Source organism: Grampus griseus (assembly GCF_964374135.1).
Source record: "Grampus griseus genome assembly, chromosome: 8".
NCBI classification, from domain to species: domain Eukaryota; kingdom Metazoa; phylum Chordata; class Mammalia; order Artiodactyla; family Delphinidae; genus Grampus; species Grampus griseus.
Window position 1 is genome coordinate 13,347,199 of NC_139002.1, and position 23,524 is coordinate 13,370,722.

Here is a 23,524-nt window from a genome sequence, read left to right on the forward strand (position 1 = left end):
TGCAGAGGGACTGCCAGACTCAGGGGGTGTCAGCTGGGCTCCCTGCAGAGTAGAGGGGCCAGCTGGTCTGCCCCCAGGGAACTCCCCGGGCTTCCCAGCCTGTTCACCAAACTGCAATAATGTTGCAATCATTTGCCTGATGGATTTAACTTTTCAAAGACTTTTGTAGCCAATGTTTCATTCCATTTCAGCTGTGAGGGAGGCCAAACAAATACCCTTAGGTCAGGTGACGAAACAGACCCAGAGAGGCTGCGTGATGGGAGTGTGGTCATGAAAAGGTACTGGGTCGTGAGCTGGGACCCCCGGGTTCAAGTTCAGCACTGAGGTGTTAGCGGGATGACCCTCTGTGGAAGCAGTTGGATGGGATGGTCTTCCAGCCCCTCCCCATCAAGGACGTGGTTTGATGACTGTCTAAGGGCCTGCAGTTAGCTTGGGGGCAAGCTGGCCCTTCATGATTTGTGAAGCCCATCCCACAGCGGCTCCAGGCTGGTACCGCATCCTGATGTGGCTTCTACAGAGGAAGCAGAGGGTCTCTCTCCTTTGGGTGATGGTACATCCTCCAAGACTCCTCAGGGGTGGGTTTGGTGGGGCGCGTGGAGAGGGGGCAGGAAGCACAGCAGTGGCTGGAGCTGATGTAACTGGGCCAGGCTGCTAGGGAAGAGGCCCTGCACCAACACCTTCCAAAGGCACTGTGGGTAGAGCCCTGCTGCCCCATTAAAGCCCCTATAATTCATGCCATCTGCCCCCCGTAAAACCAACCAGTCTCCAGAGTCTGACCCTGCAGATAGCTTTGGGACCTAATCAAAGCCAGACCCGTCCCTGGTCTCCTCCGCTTCCACTGGTCTGTGAATAGCCTTCAGCCATCCTGGCTCCACGCCCCCTTAACCCCTTCATCCCTGGCTTCCTTTCTCTCCCCCAGGATCTCTGTTCTGCTGCCCTTTCACCCCCTTGGACTAGGGTCACACAGAGGAGCCCATTCCAAAGCCAAGTGTGATGTCTTGAAAGAATCTAGGTTGGGATCAGGAGGCCAGGGCTCCTCCCCTCGGGCCACGACTGACTTGCTGTGTGGCTTCCAGAAAGTCATTTAACCTTGTGGGGCCTCAGTTGCCCTGTCTTTGGCAACCAACATTTATATTTTAATAAAGAGCTTTCAAAATGTTTTTCACCTACATAGCCCCATTTAATGTTTCAAAAGGAGATAATTATGCCTCTTCTAATTACCATCACAGGGAGAAGTTCGTGAGAAGGTGGGTTGTGGAGGTTAGGAAGCAATACCTAGGTCACCAGTTACCCTGCCAGACTGCGGAGGGGTCTCCACAGAAGACGGCACAAGCCTCTCTGTAGCCGGTCAAGGCCTTCTGTGGGAGGGGCCAGGATTTCCTAAACACCACCCAGGGGACCACAGCACGTGGGTCCACAAGGGAAGCAATTCCTGCTCCAGGCCACTCAGCTTAACCCAATGAGGCGGAGGTGTGGGTAGTGACAGGCCTTGCACTTGCCAACAGTCAGGGCCTGTCTCCCCTGAAGGCAAAACAGGAGGAAACACGCTAAATAGTAGGGGAAGGATTGAGGACAGACCCATGAAGGGCTGTGTCAAAGGGAGCCGTGGCCTGGGTGGCTGGTTGAGCCGGGGTGTGGAGACACCCTGTGGTGAGAATGAGGAACCACAGTCTGGTTCCCTCGGAAAGGTGATGGGGCAAACGCGGGATGCGGCTTACTTGAGTTTACACCTGGGCTGGGCAGGTGCTTTCCCCAGCTGACCCTTGAGTCCCCAAACTGCCCTCTCCTCTGTGTTCACGCTGGTGTTCAAGAACACCTCCTCTCTCCTCAGCTTTCAGACAAACTTCCCTGGGCCCAGGGCAGGGAGGAGAGTGAGGATCCAGCCTTCACCACCCTTCAGGCCAGAGCTCAATGAGTGAGCTAACGACAGCAGGAGGGGTTGTAGTCGGATACCAGAAGGGACTCACTGGGTGGGAGATTGTTCCATGGTGGCACAGAAATCCTTCTGCCCAGGCCAAGTTCAGTGACAGAAGGTAAAGGAAGGGGATAGACTGTTTCCCAGGGTGCTCAGATGACCACTTCAGAGGCTGGTCCCATTGCCAGTGGCCTGACATTGTTGTTCTGATGGACAAAGTGGACACAGCAGGTCACGTGGGCATTGCTTAGTCCTCGGCTCTTAAGTGTCCAGGCCAAACCCCAGCCGTCCTCGGCGCCAACTTGGTGTAGCCAGTGAGATTCCTCCAGGGTCCCTGCACCATGGGCGACTCAGGCTGGGAACTGACTGTTAGGGGCGAGCTGGGCATCTCATGTTGGGTGAGGGTATGGCTCCTGAGCCATGTGGGTTATGGGGGGGGTGGGTCATAGTAACAGGAGCTAAGACTCACCATGCATCTTCCTTGTGCCAGCAGCTGTGTGTCCACAGTCCCTCCCAGCGACCCTATGCGGTAGATCCGTCATTTTCTCCATTTTACAGGTGAGGAAAGTGAGGCACAGAGAAATTAAGGAACTGGCACAGAGCCACACAGCTGGAAGACAGTGGAGCCAGGCTCTTAATGCAGGCGACTGGACTCCACAGCCCACTCTCGTCACCATTACACCTGCCTAAGGGGTAGGATGGTCGGGCCGGACCGAAAGTGGGGCTGCGAGGTCAGTGGGGGTAGAGTTGGAGCAGGAAGGGGGGCTCCAGATCCTGGGGGCTGTGAGGGCTTAGGGAGATGGGGGCAGGCTGTGAGGAGGGGAAACCCAGCCGTGTCATTGGACCTCCCTGTGAGAGGCTGAGCATGCTTGCTCAGAAGGGCTAGAGGTTGTACAGTTCCACCTGCCCAAGAGCAGAGTTCCCATCTGTGGGCAGGGCACACTGATGTGCCGGAAATGAGTTACAGGTGTTCTAAGACAGAAATCTCCTCCATCCGATCCTCCAGATGGTCCCAGGTTCCCGGGGCATCTGCCACCCCCTCCCCCAGCTGTAGCCTCTGGCTGAAAGCAGCCCCTCACTTTATTTCAGTGGGTCGTGCCATGCCATGTCGTCGTTTTTCTCATGTGCCGTGCTGTGACAAAGTTTGGGAAGCTCTGCCTCAGACAGGAGCTCACGCGGCCTCTGAATCGTTCTAGGAGCTCAGAACATGAAATGCTGCTTCAACAGCTGCTAGTACTGCTTGTCCGGGGTCAAGCACAGAGAGCCATCCCTACACTGGAGTGCTTGGGGAGCTGTTGGTGGGGTGGCATGGGCCTGGCTGCCAGGCTGGGCTCTCTGACCTGGAGCTGGCTGGTGGAAGCCCACGAAGCTCAGGGAATCTCCCGTGGGAAGCTCATGCGTCCATCCAGTGCCTCTGCGCCTGCTTGCTTCTAGCTGCATGGTCCTGGGCAGGTGACCTCCCTGGGCCCCAGATTCCTCATCAGGAAAATGAAAATAATAAACGCCTCCTCCCCCCGCTCCCCAGAGGGTACTTGTGCCTATTCAGCAAGCCTGTCCAATCTTGCTCTGGGCCGGGCAGTGGCTGGTGTCAGGGATGGGAAGTGAGTGAGTACACCGCAGCGTCTCTTGGCAAAGAGAGGAGGGGACCCAGGGGCAGGGAAACAGACCCAGAGACAGAAACCCAGATACTTAATAAATGGGGCTGCGCACAGAGCCCATACAAAACGCACCACCAGTAAATAACCTGCTGGACTTCCCTTTAGAACAAGAATGATCGGCATCGTCCCGGTGACCCGCTGGACGTTGGACTTCAGAAGCTCCCTCTGCCTCCCTGCTCAGTTTGGTCCCTCCCCTCACTCACTCCAACCCCTGGGGGGCCAGAGAGAACTTCCTGGAGCCCGGGTCCCTGCCACCCTCAGAGACTCACTGGGCAGCAAACTCAGGTCCCCGATTCTCCGGTCGCGGGGAGCCCGCGGGCAGACACAAAACCCATTCCATCGTTGGGCATGAAACAGGCCTTTGTGCCTGGCGAGAGCAGCCATCAAAGCCGAGCGAGCGGGGCCAGCCTGGAGCGCTGAGAGCCTGGGCGCCACTGGTTCCCACCGCGGCCACCGCACCCACGGGCGCCGCCGCACAGCCGCGCCTCTCCAGACACGCGTCCTCGCCCCTCTGCCTCCTCCGTTTCCATCCTCCCACTTTTAACTTCAGTTATGAGGCCGCTCTTACTTGCGTTGCACGTTTACAGCTTTGGGGAGCACCTTTCACTCCAGTTGAGTCATTTGCTCTGCATCACAAACCGAGGAGGCATGAGGGGGCCACTCAGAGCTGTCAAGTGGCTCCTTTGTTCAGTAAGCACCTGCTGTGTGCTAAGCTCTGAGGATACAAGGGCAGGGCTGGACTTTGCAGGGCGTTGGGCCATCTTAAGGACGGGGGTCTTATTCCTGAGAGCTGTGGGGTACCACTGGAAGAATTTAGGTAGGGCCAGCATGTGAAGAAGGGAGGAGATGGCAAGTTCAAATTTATGTTTCAGAAAGACCCCCCAGGCTGCTGCATGGATAATGCCTTGAAGTGAGCCAGAGGCATTGTGGGGAGAGCAGCGGGAAGCTCCCGAGAAGGCCAGGGTGGTGATGGGGACAGGGTCACACAAGTGCAGAATTCAATGAATGACAAGTGTTGTGGGATTCAGCCCTTCATCCAGCCCCTCACACAAGATTCAGGGTAAAGCTGTTTGTAGGGTGAGAAGAGGGAGGGGTATGGAGACATTTCAAACTAGAAAGATTCAGGGGAGGCTCCCCGTCAGTCGACTGGGGTAAGACTTGGGTATTGAAATTGATTATTAGCCACGAGACTTTGGGCCAGTCACATAATTTCTCAGTGCCTCAGTTTCCTACTGTGTGAAAAGGGATAATACAGTTCTGGTTTCTAATAATGGAAGAATAGCTTTGTGGGACTTACCCATCCACCCACCACCCCAAACAGTCACCGGCAACAGATAACAATTATAAAATCTTGGAAAGTATTAAAAAACATTATTTGAAGACACTGGGGAGTGACTAAAAGCAGGCATAAACTGAAAGGGTGTCTACCATTGAAAAAAAGTGAACTGCAAGGAGTGAGTTTGTAGCCATTTTCTAATGAAAACTCTGATACCCACGTGGATCTAGTGGGAGAATCTGCAGCCTCACTAATTTGGTAAGGGCAGAGCAACCAGAAAACTGACGGGGGCCTGAAAAGGAGGGAACTGTAGCAGGGGTGAACCCCCAAACCTACATGGAAAATCTGTTCATATTCTCTGCTGATTTTAAGTTATTAAGCTAAACTGTCAAGCATTAAGGAGATTCCAGGCAGCCTGGCAAAAAAGCAGTGGCTGGAAGCTGAAGGAACCGAGCAAAGATGTCAGATGTTACTCACCATAGTGGAGACAGAGCTTGGAGTTTCGGTCCAGCTAAGTTAACTGACAGCTTGAATCAAATTTACCCTTCAAAGAAATACAACACAATCCAGAGTCCATACCATATCATTCATAATGTCTAGTATCTAATCAGAACTCAGTAGACATTCAAAGAAACAGGAAAACATGACTCATTTTCAATTAAAAAAAGCAGTCAGTCAACCCACAACCCCCATCCTGAGATGATCCAGATGTTGCAGTTAGTAGACAATGATTTTAAAGCAGCTGTTATAATGTTTTCTTAAATTAATTAATTTATTCATTTATTTAATTTTTGGCTGCATTGGGTCTTCGCTGCCGCACGCGGGTTTTCTCTAGTTGCTGAGAGTGGGGGCTACTCTTTGTTGCGGTACGTGGGCTTCTCATTGCGGTGGCTTCTCTTGTTGTGGAGCGCGGGCTCTAGGCACTCGGGCTTCGGTAGTTGTGGCATGCAGGCTCAGTAGTTGTGGCTTATGTGCGGGCTTAGTTGCTCCGCAGCATGTGGGATCTTCCCTGACCAGGGCTCAAACGTGTGTCCCCTGCATTGGCAGGCAGATTCTTAACCACTGCACCACCAGGGAAGCCCTTTTATAATATGTTTGAAAACTTAAAGGAAAACAATTGGGTTATGAATTAACGGATAGGGAATCTTGGCAGAAAAAAATACTATAATAAAAGAACCAAACGGAAATTCTAGAACTGAAAGTTACAAAAAATGAAATAAAATGTTTACTGGGTGGGCTTACAGCAGAGTGGAGAAGGCAGGAAATAGAGTTAGTGAACTTGTACACAGACCAATAGAAGTTATCCTATATGAAGGACAAAGAGGAAAAATATTAAAGAAAAATGAAGAGCACCTCGGAGTCCTGTAGGACAACATCAAGCAATCTAACATGAATGTATCTGGAGCCCAGGAAGGAAAGGAGAGAGAGAGAATGGGTAAGAAAATTATTTAAAGAAATAATAGCTCAAATCTTCACAAATTTAGTGAAAGACATCAATTTAGAGATCTTAGAAGCCCAGTGAACCCCAAGCAAAGTAAACATATAGAAAACCACACCTAGGCACAGATGGTCAAACTGCAGAGGTAAAGAGAACATACTGAAAGCTTGCAGAGAGGAACAATGGTACAATGATGGCCAACTTCACAGCAATGATGGAGGCCAGGACACAACTGAGCAGCATCTTCAAAATGCAAAAAAAAAAAATCCCTGTGAACTCAGAATTAAAAATAATTTTTTGATCTTTGTTTTTCAGAATTCTATATTCAGCAAAATTATCTTCAAAAATGAAGATAAATTAATTTTAAGAAAAACGAGGTGAATTCATTAGGCATCACACTTAACACTAGAAAAAATGTTAAAGGAAAATTTTCAGACTGAAGGGAAATGATACCAGATGTTAACTCAGATTTATAGGAAAAGTGAAAATCATCAGACATGATAAATATGTGGGTAAATATAAAAGACTATACATATTTTGTCTTTTCTTCAATTCTTTAAAAGACATGACTATTTAAAGCAAAATTACAACACTGTAGTGAGGGGTCTATTACATATGTAGATTAATATATATGACATGCAGTGAAAACTATGATGGCAAGTGTAAATGAAACTGTCCTGCTGCAAGATTCTTATATTTTATGTGAAGCAGTACAATATTAACTCTAAGTAGATCGTGGTAAGTCAAAGATGTACATTATAATACCTGGAACAACTCCTACAGATGCAAAAATATATAGCTATAAAACTGAGGAATCACAATAAAATATTTTAGAATATTTTATTAATTCCAAACAAATCAGGAAAGGAAGAACAAATGAACAAGGAAACAGATGAAATCAATATAAAACAAATAGGAAGTGGCAGACCTAAACCCAAATTTATCAGTAATTACATCAAATGTAGTTTTATGAATTATTGACGAAATTGATGAATCAAACATTTTAATGAAAAGGTATAGATTGTCTGACTGGACCCAGATATGTGTTGACTCTAAGAGGTGTACTTTGAATCCAAAGAGACAAAGTGAAAGTAAAAGGATGGAAAAATATATATCATTTGTGATAATTAGTTTTATGTGTCAATTTGATTAGTGCCCAGTTATTTAATTAAACACTAATCCAGGTGTTGCTGTGAAGGTATTTTGTAGATGTGATTAACATCCACAATGAGTTGACTTCAAGTAAGGGCGATTATCCTCTGTCATCTGGGTGGGCTTCATCCAATCAGTCGAAAGGCCTTAAGAGCAAAATTAAGGTTTCCTAAAGAAAGAAGAAAATTTGCCTATGAACTACAGCTTCAGCCTCTGTCTGAAAGTTTTGAGCCTTCCAGCCTGCCCTACCCTACAGATTTCGGACTTACCAGCCCCCACAAGCACATCAACCAGCTGCTTGAAATAAATCTCTCTCTATCCATCTCTCTTTTTCTTTTTACACATAAGAAAACATGGATAGATAAAGAAATATTGTTATAGATCTCCAGTAGGTTCTATTTCTATTAGGTCTCTAAGGCAGCATTTAAACAACACATAGGAAAGCTGGAGTAACTATATTAATCTCAGACAAAATACACTTCAAGTCAAAGATTATTACTGGAAATAAAAGGAATATTTCATAATGATAAAATGGTCAAAACATTAAGAAAGCATAATAATTATAAATCTGTACTAAGATATAATAATATTTAAAATAATTGTTTGTAATCTGTACTAAATCTAGTAACAGAGCTTCAAAATGCATGAAGCAAACACTAACAGAAGAAGAGAGAAATAGACAAATGCACAATCATAGTGGCAAATTTTATCACCCTTCTCTCAGAATAACTGGACAAAAATTTAGTTAGAATATAGAAGATCTGAAGGACACAATAGACTCCCTCAGTTGAATTGACATTTATAGAATACTACCCATAATAATTGCTCTACACATTTTCCCCCCAAATGCCCATGGAACATTCACTAAAATGGATTATATGCTAGATAAAATAGCATCTCAATAAATTCCATAAGACTGAAATAAGATTGAGGATGTTTTCTGACCAAAATGGGATTAATTTAAAAATCAATAAGATATTTAGAAAAATTTCAAATATTTGAAAATTTAAAAATACAGCTTTAAATAACTTGTGGATCAAAGAAAAAACAAAAAGGGAAATTTAAAAATATTTTGAACTAAATAATAATGAAAATACAACATATCAAAATTTGTAGCATGGTATTTGGAAGAAACTTTACAGTTTTAAATTCTTCTATTAGCTAAGAATAATGGCTTAAAATCAATCATCTAAATTTTTACCTTCAAAAACTGGAGAGGAGGAAATTAAACTGAAAATAAGTAGCAGAAAGGAAATAATAAGGGCAGAATCAATAAAATAGAAAACAGATGATAGAGAAAAACAATGAAACCAAATGTTTTTTCTGGAAAAATTAATAACATTGATAAACCTCTATCAAGACTGACCAAGAAAAAGAGAGAAAATATCAAGTACCAGTATCTAGAATAATAGAGGAATATCCCCACAGATCCTATAGGACATCAAAAGGATAATAAGGGACTATTATGAACAACTTTATGCCAATAAATTTGACCACCTAGATGGAATAGGCAAATTCTTTGAAAAAAGCCAACAGACCAAAACGGACGTAAAAGAAATAGAAAATCAAAATAGTCCTATACCTATCCAGTACATTGAATTTGTTATATAAAACTGCTCTACAAAGGAAATTCCAAGCCCAAGTAGTTTTACTGTTGAGTTCATTACATATGTAAGGAAGAAATAGTACCTGTGGTCTTTCAGAAAATGTAGAAGAAGGAACACTTCTCAGTTCCTTTCATGGGTCCAACATAACCTTGAGCCCAAATTTGACAAAGACAAGAAAATTACAGGCCAGTATCTTGCATAAACATATATACAAAAACCTTTAACAAAATATTCACAAATTGAATCCAATAATATTTAAAAAGGATCATATATCTGACTATATGAGGTTTATCCATTTCATACTTGTAAATCTGTTATTATAATCCACCTCATTTATAGAATAAAGGAGAAAATTCATATGATTATCTTAATAAATGTACAAAAAGCATTTGACAAAATTCCACTCAGTCATGATAAAAACTCTCAGAAAACTAGGAAAACAAGAGACTTTGCCAGTCTAATAAAGGGCACTATATGAAACCTACAGCTAAAATCACCCTTATTAGTGAAAGACTGAAACACTTTCCCTGTAAGATCAGGATGTCTACTTTTATTACTTCTACTTAACATTGTACTGAAGATCATAGTCACTGCAACAAGGCAAGAAAAAGAAATAAAAGACACAAATATTGGGAAAGAAGAAGTAAAATAATGTTTTCACAAATGACAAGATAGTTTATGTGGATAAACACCTTACCAGAACTAATGAATGAATTTAGCAAAGTTGCTAGATACAAGGTCAATATATACACATAAACTATATTTCTACGTACAAGCAGCAAACAACTTGAAAAATTCCACTTAGTATTATAAATAACAAGATACTTAGGAAAGTCTTTAACAGAAACTATGCAAGAACTGTGCACTGAAAATTACAAAATATTCCTGAGTGAAATTTAAAAAGACCTAAATAAATGGAGAGTTATATAACATTTATAATTGAAAGACTCAGTCTGGATAAGATGTAACTTTTGCCAAGTTAATATGGAGATTTCATGTAGTTCCATTCATAACCCCAGAAGGGTTTGCTAATAGCATTTTATAGGCTATTCTGAAATATACATGGAAGTTCAAAGGACCAAAATAATCCTAAAAAAGAAAAACAAAGATGAAGAGTTTATGGTAGATTACTTTAAGATTTATTATAAAGCTGCAGCAGGGACTTCCCTGGTGGTCCAGTGGTTAAGAATCTGCCTTCCCATGCAGGGAACGTGGGTTGCACCCCTGGTCGGGAACTAAGATCCCACATGCCGCAGGGCAACTAAGCCCGTGTGCCGCAACTACTGAGCATGTGAGCCACAACTAGAGAGAAGCCTGCGTACTGCAACAAAGAGCCAGCAATGTCACAACGAAAGATCTCACACGCTGCAGCGAAGATCCCATGTGCTGCAACTAAGGCCCGAAGCAGCCAAAAATAAATAAGTAAATAAATATTTTTTAAAAAGCTGCGGCAATCAAGACAGTGTTGTATTGACATAAGGATAGACAAACTGATCAATAAAACACAATAGAGATTCTAGAAATAGACTTGCACTCACACAGTTAATTAATTTTGAACACAGGTGTCAAAGCAATTCTATGGAGAAAAGAAAATATTTCAACAAATGGTCCTGAAACAACTGTACATGTTTATCCAGAAAGAACAAGCCTTGACACCTGAACTTTATATCATATATCAAAAAATTAGAGTTGGATCATAGACCTAAATGTAGCAGCTAACACTACAAAGTGTTTTGTTAAAGCAAGCACAGGAGAGAATATTTTTGAGACCCAGAAGTAGGCAAAGAGGTCTTGAATAAGACCCAAAAGTCAATAACCAAAAAAGAAAAAAAATGATAAAGTAGGCTTCATTAAAATTAAAAAAAAACAAACAAACTTTTGCTCATCAGTGAACACTTCTGTTTTCATCATGATGGAGTAATGGGGAGCAGATCTACCCTGTCACCTTAAATAAGTAGAAAATTGGAAAAAATATATGGAACAATGCTTTTCAGTTATTAGATAATAGCACAGGTCTGTGATCCTTGAGAGAATGGAAAAAATGAAGTGAACCCTGCAAATACCTAACTTTATTGCCTGGAGACATTTTCTAGGTCACAGAACAGGGAGAGAGAAGCCAAGCGGTGCCTGGTGATCTCATTGAATTGAGGAGAAAGTGACTGGAGGTCAGGGAAGCCAAGGAACCGAACTTGCAGGGCAGGGTACCAAAGAGGAGGGAGCCACAGAGGAAAGAGAGCTCTGGAGATCTTCAGAGGTGTCCCTTGCGTCTTTGACTGGTTATTGATTTACAATGTGTGAGAGGAAATGGACCAAAGCTAGGGAAAGGATTCCCAGAACGGAGTGGGCAAAACAATTTCTAGAGCCCACATAGCATTGGAACTTGTGTTGTTACCAACCAGAGCTGAGAAACCTTATAATGCGTGGGACATTGGGTTAAATGCTCAGAAAGGTATTGCCTTAGGAGTGGAGCTAAATCAATTCTGGTCTAAAGGTTGCTGTGGACCCACTTTAAAGAAGCTTAGACACAAGTCTTGAAAGGCTTCAACTGATTACAAATCACTTACCTGTGCATCAGAATAAAGTCCAGCACTTAAAGGAATGCAACAAAATTCAGCACCCAGCAGATAAAATTTACAATGCCCAGCATTTAATAAAAATTTCCAAGCATGAAATGAATTAAGAAAAACATGACTCATAATCAGGAGATAAATTGGCCAATAGAAAAACAGAGAAAATAAAATGAACAAACAAGAGTGTTAACACCATATTATAAATATGCTTCATAGATTCAAGAAGGTAGAGGAAAACTAACGTAATGTGAGAAAAATGATAAACCCAGATGGAACTGCTACAGATGAAAATATAATATCTGAAATAAAAAATACTTTGGAAGGAACTAAATGCAGGTTAGACACTGTGGAAAAAAGGAGTAATGAACTTGAAGATCCAGCAATATAAATCATACAGAATGAAACACAGAGAAAACTATTGGGGGAAAAATGAACAGAGCTTCAATGATCTGCAGAATAATGCCAGGCAATCTAATATTCATGTACTTGGAATCTCATAAGGAGAGAGTGGGGCAGGGCAGAAAAAGTTTAAACCCAATGCAAGAAATAAGAAAAACGAGAGCAGAAATTCCTGAAATAAAAAGAAAAAAATCCGAGAAACCTAAAGCTTACTCTTTGAAAAATGTTTTGATTTCCCCCTATTCACCCAGTTGGTGAGACAGGGATTCTTGCCCATGAGCTAGGAAAATAGTGGAACACGTAACACCTGACACCAGACAGATGCAACTGGCAGGAGTTTATTAGTCACATATACTCACAGTCAGGGGGAGGAGGACACTGCATGCCATTCAGGGCTGCATAGGGGTTGCGCTTGGGAACAGAGTGAACACCAGGGGCTGTTGGGAGGCAAGCTTTGTCGTACCAAGAGGTTGAGGTGCCCCATCATTCCTAGGATGTGATTGGTGTGTTTGAATAATTCTCCCGGCTGTCAGGGAACTGAAAATTACTATTCAGGGACAAATAGGCAGTGCACCTGGTCTTCTTGATAGGGTGAGTTGTTTGGCTAGAGGACCTTATTCACAGGAACAGAGTGGGAAGGGGAAGTTGAGGTTGGGCCAGATGAGGCCCTCCTGATTTCACTAGGTGTCAAGGCAGCACATAATATTGGACCTGAATTTTAGGCCTTACACCATAGAAAGATCAACATAATTGATAAAACTCTAGCCTGACTGATCAGGAGAAAAGAGAGAAGACCCAAATGACCAGTATCAGGAGTGAAAATCTCTATAGATTCTACAGACATTTAAAAAACCTAAGGGAATATCATGAACAACTGTATGCCAATAAATTCAGCAACTTAGATGAAGTGGACATATTCCTTGAAACACAAGCTACACAAGTCACACAATAAGAAATAAATAATTTGACTATCCCTATATCTATTAAATAAATTAAATTAATAGTTAAAAAACCCAAACCTTTCTATAAAGAAAACTCCAGGAATGGCTTCACTAGTGAATTCTACCCATTGGTGTGCTGGTAAATGTTTCACCTGTGATTTTCCAAAGGGAAAAAAATTCCCTGGTTTGTAGCATTTGCCAGTTTCCATGGTGTAAATATTCCCACAATGACCAATTTCAGGTTACCAATGTGATGTCACTGATCATGGAGCTGGGGAGAGATGTGCAGTAGAACACCACACGGATAAAACAGTCATAAATGTCCTCAAGGGCACTGCTACTAATAAAATGTAGCAAAAATAATTAAGAAGTGATGCACAGTCATTCAGGATTTATTACCTTTGTTTTTAATATAATTTATTTAATTTTTAATAATGGCTGTGTTTAACAACGGTTCACAAAATTCCTAAAAATTTAACAGTCGGCTATCATGAGCCAGTACAAGCCAGTTCTGGTACACCGATGATTCTACTAAACATTTAAGGTAAAAATAACACCAATTCTATAAATACTGTTATAGAAAATAAAAGAGGAACAAACATTTCCAAACTTACTTTAAGAGGCCAGCATTACCTGGATACCAAAACCATACAAAGACATTATAAGGAGAAAAAAAAACCTTAAACTACAAACCACCGTCACTCAAGAACATAGATACAGAAATACTTAACAAAATTTTGGCAAAGAAATTTCAGCAATATGTAAAAAGGATAACAAATCATGACCAAATGGCCTTTTTCCCAGGAATTCAAGGTTGTTTTAATATTCAAAAGTCAATCTATGCTTTATCATATGTGATAGAATATCCATTTCTTAATCCCAGAACCTGTGAATATGCTGCTTTCTGTAGCTTAAGAGATTTTGCAGATGTGATTAATTTAAGGATTTTGAGATGGAGTGGGATTCTCTCCTAGAGCCTCCACAAGGAAGATAGCCCTGCCGACATCTTGACTTTAGCCCAGTAGGATCCATTTTGAACTTCAAACCTCCACATTGGTAAAATAATAAATCTGTATTGTTGTTAAGCCACTGTTTTTAAGCAGCGGTAGGAAACGAAGTAGAAAACTAACGCATCATTTAAACAGTCTTAAAAGAAACAATATACAATCATGTCAATTGATGCAAAGGAAGTTTTTGACAAAATTCTACATAGAATAAATAAACATTTATTTTACATAAAATTTTACATAAAATTTACATAAAATTTTAGCAAACTAGGAATAGAAGAGAACTTACACAACCTGAAAAGAAAGGATGTCTATAAAAAAACCTAAATAAAGATGTTTAAAATTTTTTTTAAAACCAAAAAAAACAAAAACAAACAAAAAAAACACACCTACAGCTAACATCATAGTTAGTGGTGAAAGACTGAATGTTTTCCCTCTCAGATCTGAAACAAGGCAAGGAAATCTGTAAAAACGATTCCCCCCTCCAGTTTTATTGAGATATACTTAGCACATAAGATTGTACTAGTTTAAGATGTATGACATAATGATTTGATGTATATATTGCAAAATGATCACCACAATAAATTGAGTTAATTTATCCGTCACCTCACATAGTTACATTTTTTGCTTGTGATAAGAATTTTAAGATCTACTCTCTTAGTAACTTTCAAATATACAATACATTATTGTTAACTATGATTACTATGCTGTGTATTACATCCCCAGAACTTATTAATACTATAATTGGACATCTTGGTCACCTTCACCCATTTTTCCCATGTCCACCCCCCTTTTATAAATATTTCTATTCAACAGTGTACTGACGATCCTAGGCAATGCAATAATTCAAGAAAAAGAAATAAAAGGCTTGTTGTTTTGAAGGGAAGATTCAATATTGTCTTTGTTTACAGTCAACATGATTGTCTATCTAGAGAATATTAAGGAATCTACAGAAAAGCTAGGGTACTAGAACTAATAAGTAAGTTTGGCAAGATTTCAAGATACAAGTTCAATATACAAAATGAATTGTATTTCTATAGACTAGAAACTAACAACTGGATATTTACATTAAAAATAACATTTATAATAGCATAAAAACATGAAACATTTAGGGGAAAATTAGCAAAATTTATACAGTACACTGAAAACTACAAAATATTGCTGGGAGAAATTAAAGAAGATCTAAATAAATAGAGAGATAGACCATTTTCATGAACCAGAACCATTGATATTGTTAAGATCTCAATTCTGCCCCAAATTAATCTATAATGTATTCCCAGTCAAAATCCCAGCAGGTTTTTGGAGAATTTCACAAGCTGATTCTAAAATTCATGTGGAAATGGAAAGGACAATAATAGCTAAAAAAATTTTATGAAAAACAAAGAACAAGGTTGGAAGAATTATTACCTGATTTCAAGACTTACGATAAAATTACAGTAATTAAGACAGTGTATTATGGTGTAGAATAGAGATTTGGATCAGTGGAACAGAATAGAGCATCTAGAAATACTTACACATATACAGTTAATTGACTTTTCGCAAAGGTGCCAAGCTAAGTCAATGAGGGAAATGGCAGTCTTTTCAACAAATGGTGCTGGAATAATTGGATGTCTACATACAAGAAAAAACAATGACCCTTGTCTCACACCGTAAACAACAACTTGAAATGGTGGGGCAAAGACCTAAAATCTTTGTGATCTTGAGTTAGCCAAGATTTCTTAGACAGGACACAGAAAGCACAACCTCTCTCTAATGAGAAAAAAAAAAATCAGTATATTAGACTTCATCAAAATGAAAACCTTTTGCTTTTTAAAAAAGACATTGTTAAGAAAGTGAAAAGGCAAGCCACAATGGGGGAGAAAATATTGCAAATCATATATCATCTAATAAAGGACTTGGATCCAGAAAATACATGGAAAACTCTTCCCACTCAGTAGAAAGACAAATAATCTGGTTAAAAAGTGAGCAAATCGGGCTTCCCTGGTGGTGCAGTGGTTGAGAGTCCACCTGCCAATGCAGGGGATACGGGTTCGTGCCCCAGTCGGGGAAGATCCCACATGCCGTGGAGTGGCTGGGCCCGTGAGCCATGGCCGCTGAGCCTGTGCATCCGGAGCCTGTGCTCTGCAACGAGAGAGGCCACAGCAGTGAGAGGCCCGCGTACCACCAAAAAAAAAAAAAAGTGAGCAAATGATTTGGAGAGACATTTCACCAATAAAGGTAAACAGAGCAAATGAGCATGTGAAAAGAAGCTCAACATCATTTGTCACTAGATAAACACAAATTAAAATTACACTGAGATACCACTTAACAACCAGTGGAATGGCTAGGACTTCAGGAGACTGATTTTACCACGTGTTGGCAGGGTGAGGAGAAGCTGGAAGTCGTGTGAGTTGGTGGGAATGAGAAATGGCATGGCAGTTTTGAAAAACATTTTGATAGTTACTTATAAAGTTAAACATCCTCTTATTACATGACTCCACAAACTCACGCCTAAACATTTTCCCAGGGGAAATAAAAAAAAGAAACACATAAAGACATTTATGTAAATACTCATAGCAACTTTATCTATAACAGCTGCAAACAGAAACACCCAAAAGTCCATCAAGTGGTAAACGGATAAATTGTAGAATGTCCATACAATGGAATACTATTCATCAATAAAAAGGAATTATTTATATAGGCAACAATGTTAATGAATCTCAAAAACGTTATGCTAAGTGAAAGAAGCCAGACAGGAAAGATTACAAACTGAGAGACTCAATTTGTAGAAATTCTGGAACAGGCGAAACCATGGTGCCAGGAAGCATGTCAGGGATTTCCAGAGCCTAGGGGGAGTCGCTATAGAGGAGCACAAGGGATCTTTTCAGAATGATGGAGTTACTCTAGATTATGCTTCTCACGCTGGTTATATGACTGTACACATTTGTCAAAATCCTTTGAGTCGTATACTGAAAACGGGTGAATCTTATCTAAATTATGCCTTGATAAATCTGATAAGAGGACACCATTAAGAAAATTAATAGGCAGGCCACCGATTTGGAGAAAATATTCAGAAAACATATAACCGACAGAGGACTGAGTACAAGAATAAACAAAGAACTCCTATGATTCTATAATGAAAAGACAAGCAAGTCCATTGAAAATGGGCAAGAGGCTTGAACAGATACTTCACAAAAGATGTAGGAATGCCAGTAGCACATGAAACATTGCTTGACATCATTAGAATAATGCAAATTACAAGCAGTACATACCAGCCAGTATGGCTAAATTTTAAAAGCCTGACAACCACCAAATGTTGACGAGACCATAGAGCAACTGGAACACACACACGTTGCCGGTGGGAATGCAAACCAGTACAACTGCTCTGGAAAAGGGTTTGACAGTTTCTCATAAACTTAAACATACACCTGTACACCTACTCTTTGACTCGGTAATTCCCCTGGTAGGTATTTATCCAAGAGAAGTGAAAACATATGCCCACAGAAACAAATGTTCACAGAAGTTTTATTCACAGTAGTAACATACTGGAAACAGCCCAAATGCTCATCAACAGGAGAATCGCTAGACAAATTCTGACACATTCCTACAGTGGAGTACTAGTCAGCAATGGAAAAGAAACCAACTACTGATGTATGCATCAGGATATAAGAGTCTCAGAAATAATATGCCGTGAGAAAGGAGCAACGCACTCAGGAGTACATATGGTATGATTCCACTTATGTGAAGTTCTAGATTAGGCAAAACTATTGTTAGCTACCAATTAGATCAGTTTGGGGTGGAGGTAGGTGGTGGGATTGACTGAGAATGAACATGGAGAATTTGCCCGTGAGATGGTAATGTCATATTATGACAGGGACGCGGGTTACTTGGATATAAACATTTATCAACATTATACAGCTATATTTGTACATTTTAACGTATGTAAATTTTCCTAAAAGTAGTCATGTCAAAAAATAATAAAAATTGAGTGGGTGAAAATATAGTGAAAGGAAGAATGGCACAGTGAGATAATTGTTACAGCGAGGCGATGTGTGCATAGGGATTTAAATTATACCATTATGTCTACTCTGTGTACTTTTGAAGTTTTCCGTAATGAAAAGTAAAATAAAATAAAAGGAAAGAACAGGATAATGATACCTCCTGGAGCTGTTGTGCGTTCATTGAAGCCGTGCCGGGGAAAGGGTTTTGGAGTCTGGGAAGTATGTTTTGACACAAGCTTTCTCCACCAGATCTGCCTTTCCCTCCCTCTCATTTACTCACTCTAGTTCTTGCTGTCTGCTGCACTCTTGTTCTGTTTTGTCCTTCTTGCCGCTCTGCTTTCTTTTTCTTTTCTTTCTTTTTTTTTTTTTACATCTTTATTGGAGTATAATTGCTTTACAATGGTGTGTTAGTTTCTGCTTTATAACAAAGTGAATCAGTTATACATATACATATATCCCCATATCTCCTCCCTCTTGCATCTCCCTCCCTCCCACCCTCCCTATCTCACCCCTCTAGGTGGTCACAAAGCACTGAGCTGATCTCCCTGTGCTATGCGGCTGCTTCCCACTAGCTATCTATTTTACGTTTGGTAGTGTATAGATGTCCATGCCACTCTCTCACTTTGTCCCAGCTTACCCTTCCCCCTCCCCATATCCTCAAGTCCATTCTCTAGTAGGTCTGTGTCTTTATGCCTGTCTTACCCCCTAGGTTCTTCATGACATTTTTTCCCCTTAAATTCCATATATATGTGTTAGCATACGGTATTTGTCTTTCTCTTTCTGACTTACTTCACTCTGTATGACAGACTCTAGGTCCATCCACCTCACTGCTTTCTTTTTCATTTCCCACCTGCCTAGCTCCCTCCCTTCCCCTGCCTGCCCATCGCCCTCTGTCGACTGATGCCTCCAGATCTGTGGCATTGGGGCTCTGGTGGCTGCAGACTGGGTGAGGGCGGTGTCTTGAAGATGTGGCCGCACAGCAGCAGCCGGCTTGGGGAGGTCAGGGAAGGTGCTACTTCTTGCTTTCTCCTCTTGCAGCCCGCAAGCTCGGCCACCCTGTGTCTCCCAGGCTGCTCCGCTTGCCTTGCAGCCTGAGAGCCAGCACTCTAACCAGACGGACAGGCTGCCATTGCCCTGACAACGTCTCCTCTACTTGGCTTCCCTGAAAAGTGTCAGATTTGAGGGAATTTTTTTTTTTTTTTTTTGTGGTACACGGGCCTCTCACTGTTGTGGCCTCTCCCGTTGCGGAGCACAGGCTCCGGACGCGCAGGCTCAGCGGCCATGGCTCACGGGCCCAGCCGCTGCGCGGCACGTGGGATCTTCCCGGACCGGGGCACGAACCCGTGTCCCCTGCATTGGCAGGCGGACTCTCAACCACTGCGCCACCAGGGAAGCCCCTGAGGGAAATTTGAGCCAGTTTCCCAAGCCCTAAACCCCAGCTCATCTCCTTTCTGGAGCCGCCCTGCCCTACTCCGACCTCCTCGGGGTAACTGCCTTCCGGCTGCCGTCATCTCAGCCCTTGTACCTTGATCTGTTCTTGCCAAGCCCCAGCTGAGTGCCTGGCGATGCTCCGGAAACTGTGGGCTTCGGGGCAGGATCCACAAGATGCCTACAGTCTGCTCTTTCTTTTGTTCTGTTTTAATCATCCGTTAACTCAACAGATATTTATCAGGCCCCCACTGTGTGCTGGGCACAGTGAGACGCTGATGGCTGTAGAGCTGGCCTGGTGGTGGGAGGAACGGAAGGTTACAAGGCAGCGAGCGTGACCGGGTCAGCCACCAGGGAACTCGGAGGAGGGGGGTTGGGGGTTGGGGGGAGTGGGAAGGGAGGGGTCGCTCGGCCTGGATTGGGGTGACGGGGTGTCAAGAAGCAGTTCTTGGAGGAAATGCCAACTAAGCGAAGACCCAGAGTGGGTGGAGCGGCAAAGAACCAGCGTGTGAAACAGCCCCAGGGTGAGTGCTCCGTGCAGGGCCTTCCGGGAGCTGCAGAAAGTTCAGTCTGGTTAGACTTTGGGTGTGAGGGGGTTCCAGCCCGCACGTGAGGACTGGAGGGCCCCCTGCTCCCCGGTCAGAGCTGCCGACCAGCCTCCTCGGGCGCCCCTCCCCGGGCGGTGGTGCTTCTGCCTGGGCCAGGAGGCCAGGAGGACTCCAAGGTGGCTGGCGCCGGCCTCCCCTGAGCAGCACAGGACGTGAGTGGGGCGGTGCCAAACAGGGGCCTGGGTGCTCCGCAGCTGCTCCCCCTCTTCCTCAGCGGTCCTCGCCCCCTGAAGCCCTCAGTGACTCAGGCCGAGCTGGCCTCGCCTCCTTCCATGTGACGCACGCCTTGTGCCTCTGTGGGGTCAGGCAGCCTCCTCTGTCCTCTTTGCCTTTCAGGAAATGCTCTGGCTTCCCTTCCAGTTCCGGTTCCAATTCTTGTTCAGGTTCTGGCTCTGGTGCTGGGCTCAGCTGTACCCACAGGTGAGGCCATACACAGAAGCCAGGCCTTGCCAGGGCCAGGAGAGCCGATTCTGACCTCAGAGCCTCCTCCTGGGGAGGGGCCTCCCCCATCCCTGAGCCAGGATGGGGGCAAGGGCGGCCATGGGGTGATAAGACAGACTGTGGATGAACTTCCCAGAAGTGGAGGCTGGAAAAACATGGAAGATATGGAAGGAATTTTTAGGGACATCACAAAGGTAGCCGTTAGACTCTAAAATCAGTTCGCATGCTTGGCTCAGAAGAAAAAAAATTAGCAGTATAGTTTAAGGGATTAGGAGGAGAGCTCTGGAGTCAGAATTCAAAACTCAGTTCTGCTACTTATTAACCTTGTGACCTTGGGCAAGTTACTTAACCTCTCTGTGTCTCAATTTCCTCCACCGTAACATGGGAAGAATGACAGTACCCACCTGGTAAGATTATGGGGGGGCTGAATCAGATAATTCATATTAAGGATTTGGCCTAGTGCCTGTTACATGGTGAAGGCTTCATAAATAATAATAATAATAAAAAATAATGCTATTTACTGGTATTATTCTCCTCAACCCCTCTGATAGGTGGGTGAGTGACCTTGGCCTGGCACCCACTGAGGGCTTCACAAGGGTTTACTCCCCCCTCCCCCCACCATGGGATGAGAGGGTGGCAGAATGGGGGTTCTGCTGGGATGTATGCCATCACTAGTTAACAGCTGAGTGACGGAGGGCGAGTTGCTCAACTTCCTGGTCTTAATTGGTCTTAATTTCCTCATCAGTGAGATGGGGATAATGCTATCTCACTTGTGAGTAGTAAAGTTTGTATGGTATGGATGGATGGCACAGAGCTGAGTGTCAGCTCTGCTGTGTGAACTTGGGCAAGTTGCTTCACCTCTCTGGACCTCTGTTTCTTGGTACTACGTACCAGGGAGAGTTGTGAAAGTGGGGATAATCTATGTAATGTGCCTGGCAGAGAGTATGACTTCAGTAAAAACTAGTCACTAGTATTGTTATCCTGATGGTGAAGGTGGGGAAGAAGTTCAGGGCTCTGGGAGGGAACTGGTTGCCTCTGGGAGGGAACTGGTTGGATCTAGGTGTTCCTTGGGAGAGAGAGCTACTTGTCGCAGCCTTAGAATGAGATGTGCGTCTTGTTTTCCTTCATGTCTTCCTGAGATGTAAGCACTGCCTGCACCTGGGCAGGTTCACGTTCAAGCTGTGTGGAAGGGATGGGGAAGGAAGGTGACCTTGGAGGTCTTAGGAGCAAACCCAAAGCAGAGGCTTCTCTGTGGCCGACCCCCCACCTCACTTTGTGGGGCTTGTGCTGACCGACCCCCTCATCCCCTCCAGGCCTCCCCGGCTGACAGTCCATGCAGGGCAGCCCAGCGATGCTGCACCAGCCCTGCCACACCTGTTCCGTCTGCTCTCCTGTTTGTTTTTTTCCTTTCCTCCTATCTTACAATTCTGGGGAAATTAGTTTCTAGAATTCAAACAGCCGGGAGGAAAGCCGGGGATCATCCAACACATTTCCTACCACAAGGCAGGTCTGCAGCAATCCCATCCCCCCATCCCCCCAACCCCGCGCCCCCCAAGTCCTCTAAAGGAGACGGTATCTTGGGCGAGGCAGACAGCCTGTGGTCTGTCTGACCTCAGTCCCTCTAGCTGGGCTATTAGCCTGTGCCCTCTTGTTTGGCCCTCTAGAGATGTGGAAAGAAGCTGGCCAGCCTACATCCAAATAACCCTCCCGAGGTTAAGAAGGGTGTTATTAAGGCATCCCTTCTCCAGGCTAAGTAATCCTAGTGCCTTTAACCCTTTCCTCGCAGGTTCTGTTTTCCAAGTCTTTAATTATTTTCATTGCCCTCTCTGTAATTTAGGATGCTACCCTATAATCATAGAATTTCAGAGCTGGAAGGTTCCTGGGAGAGGTGTGGAGGAGAGCCAGATGCAGAGGGTTCGGGCCTCTTCTTGCCCAGTCACCGGAATGGGAAGGAAGCCCAGTAGGCTCCCTTTCACGACGCCCTTCCCCATCCCTCTTCCAGCAGGGGAGAGCCCTGCTCATTTGTCCTTAAAGCAAAAATTGATTGAGCCATTCTGGTGAGCTGTGCGCTGTCTAGGCATTTTCAAAATTGTGACCTCCTTAATCCCTCCACTGTCCTGCCGGGGAGCCTCATTTTGTAGGCAAGGAAACTGGCTCTGAGAGATTAAGTAACTTAAACAAATTCACACACGAAGAAAGTCGCAGGCCCCTCCACCCAAACTCCCTTCTCCTGCTACGCTCACCCCAATCCCAGTGGCGCCCACAGAGTCAATTCCCAGAGGCCTTTATGGAAGCATCTCTCTCCTGGAGAGGCTGTCAGGCTCCAGGGAGGCCAGAGCTGGGCTGCGGCAGGAATTGTCAGGATTCTCTCTCCCTCTCTCTCTCTCCCCCCTCTCCCTCTCTCTCTATATATATATCTTTATATAGCTATATATATTTATCTAAAGAGATTCATTTATATATCTTGGACTTGGCCCGTGCAATTGGGAGCTGCTAAGTGTGAAGCCCAGAGGCCAGGCCGGCGGGTTGCAAATCAAGCGGGATTTGATGGTACAGTTTTCGAGGCAGAATTTCTTCCACAGGAAACCTCAGTTTCTACTGTTAAAGCCTTTCCACTGATTCGAAGAGGCCCAACCACATTAAAGAGGGTCATCTTCACTTAAAGTCAACTGACTGTAATGTAACCACATCTACAAAATACCTTTGCAGCAATACCTGGATTAGTGTTTGATTAAATAACTGGGTATTATAGCTTAGGCAAGTTGACACAAAAAGCTACCTATCACATGCTCCTTCATGGGTGTCGATGGGGAGAAGTTGGCTTGATCCAGTGGGCCTTTTCCCCAGAGTCCCAGGCAAGTGCTGGGAAGGTGCCAAGGAGGGCAGAGCCCTCTGTGGACCTCCCCATTATGAGGGTGCTAGGTCCCAAAGTCAGGGTTGTGCCACCAGATCCACACCAGAACGCTTTCCCCTGGGGATGTGCTGCCTTCGTCTGCTTGAGAGCTGCATTTAAGACCCAGGGACTTTTCAGGGGGCAGAAGGCTCAGAAGGAGCAAAGGGCAATCCTCGGAGTAGGAGCAAGAGGACTGTTGCCTGTGTCCGAG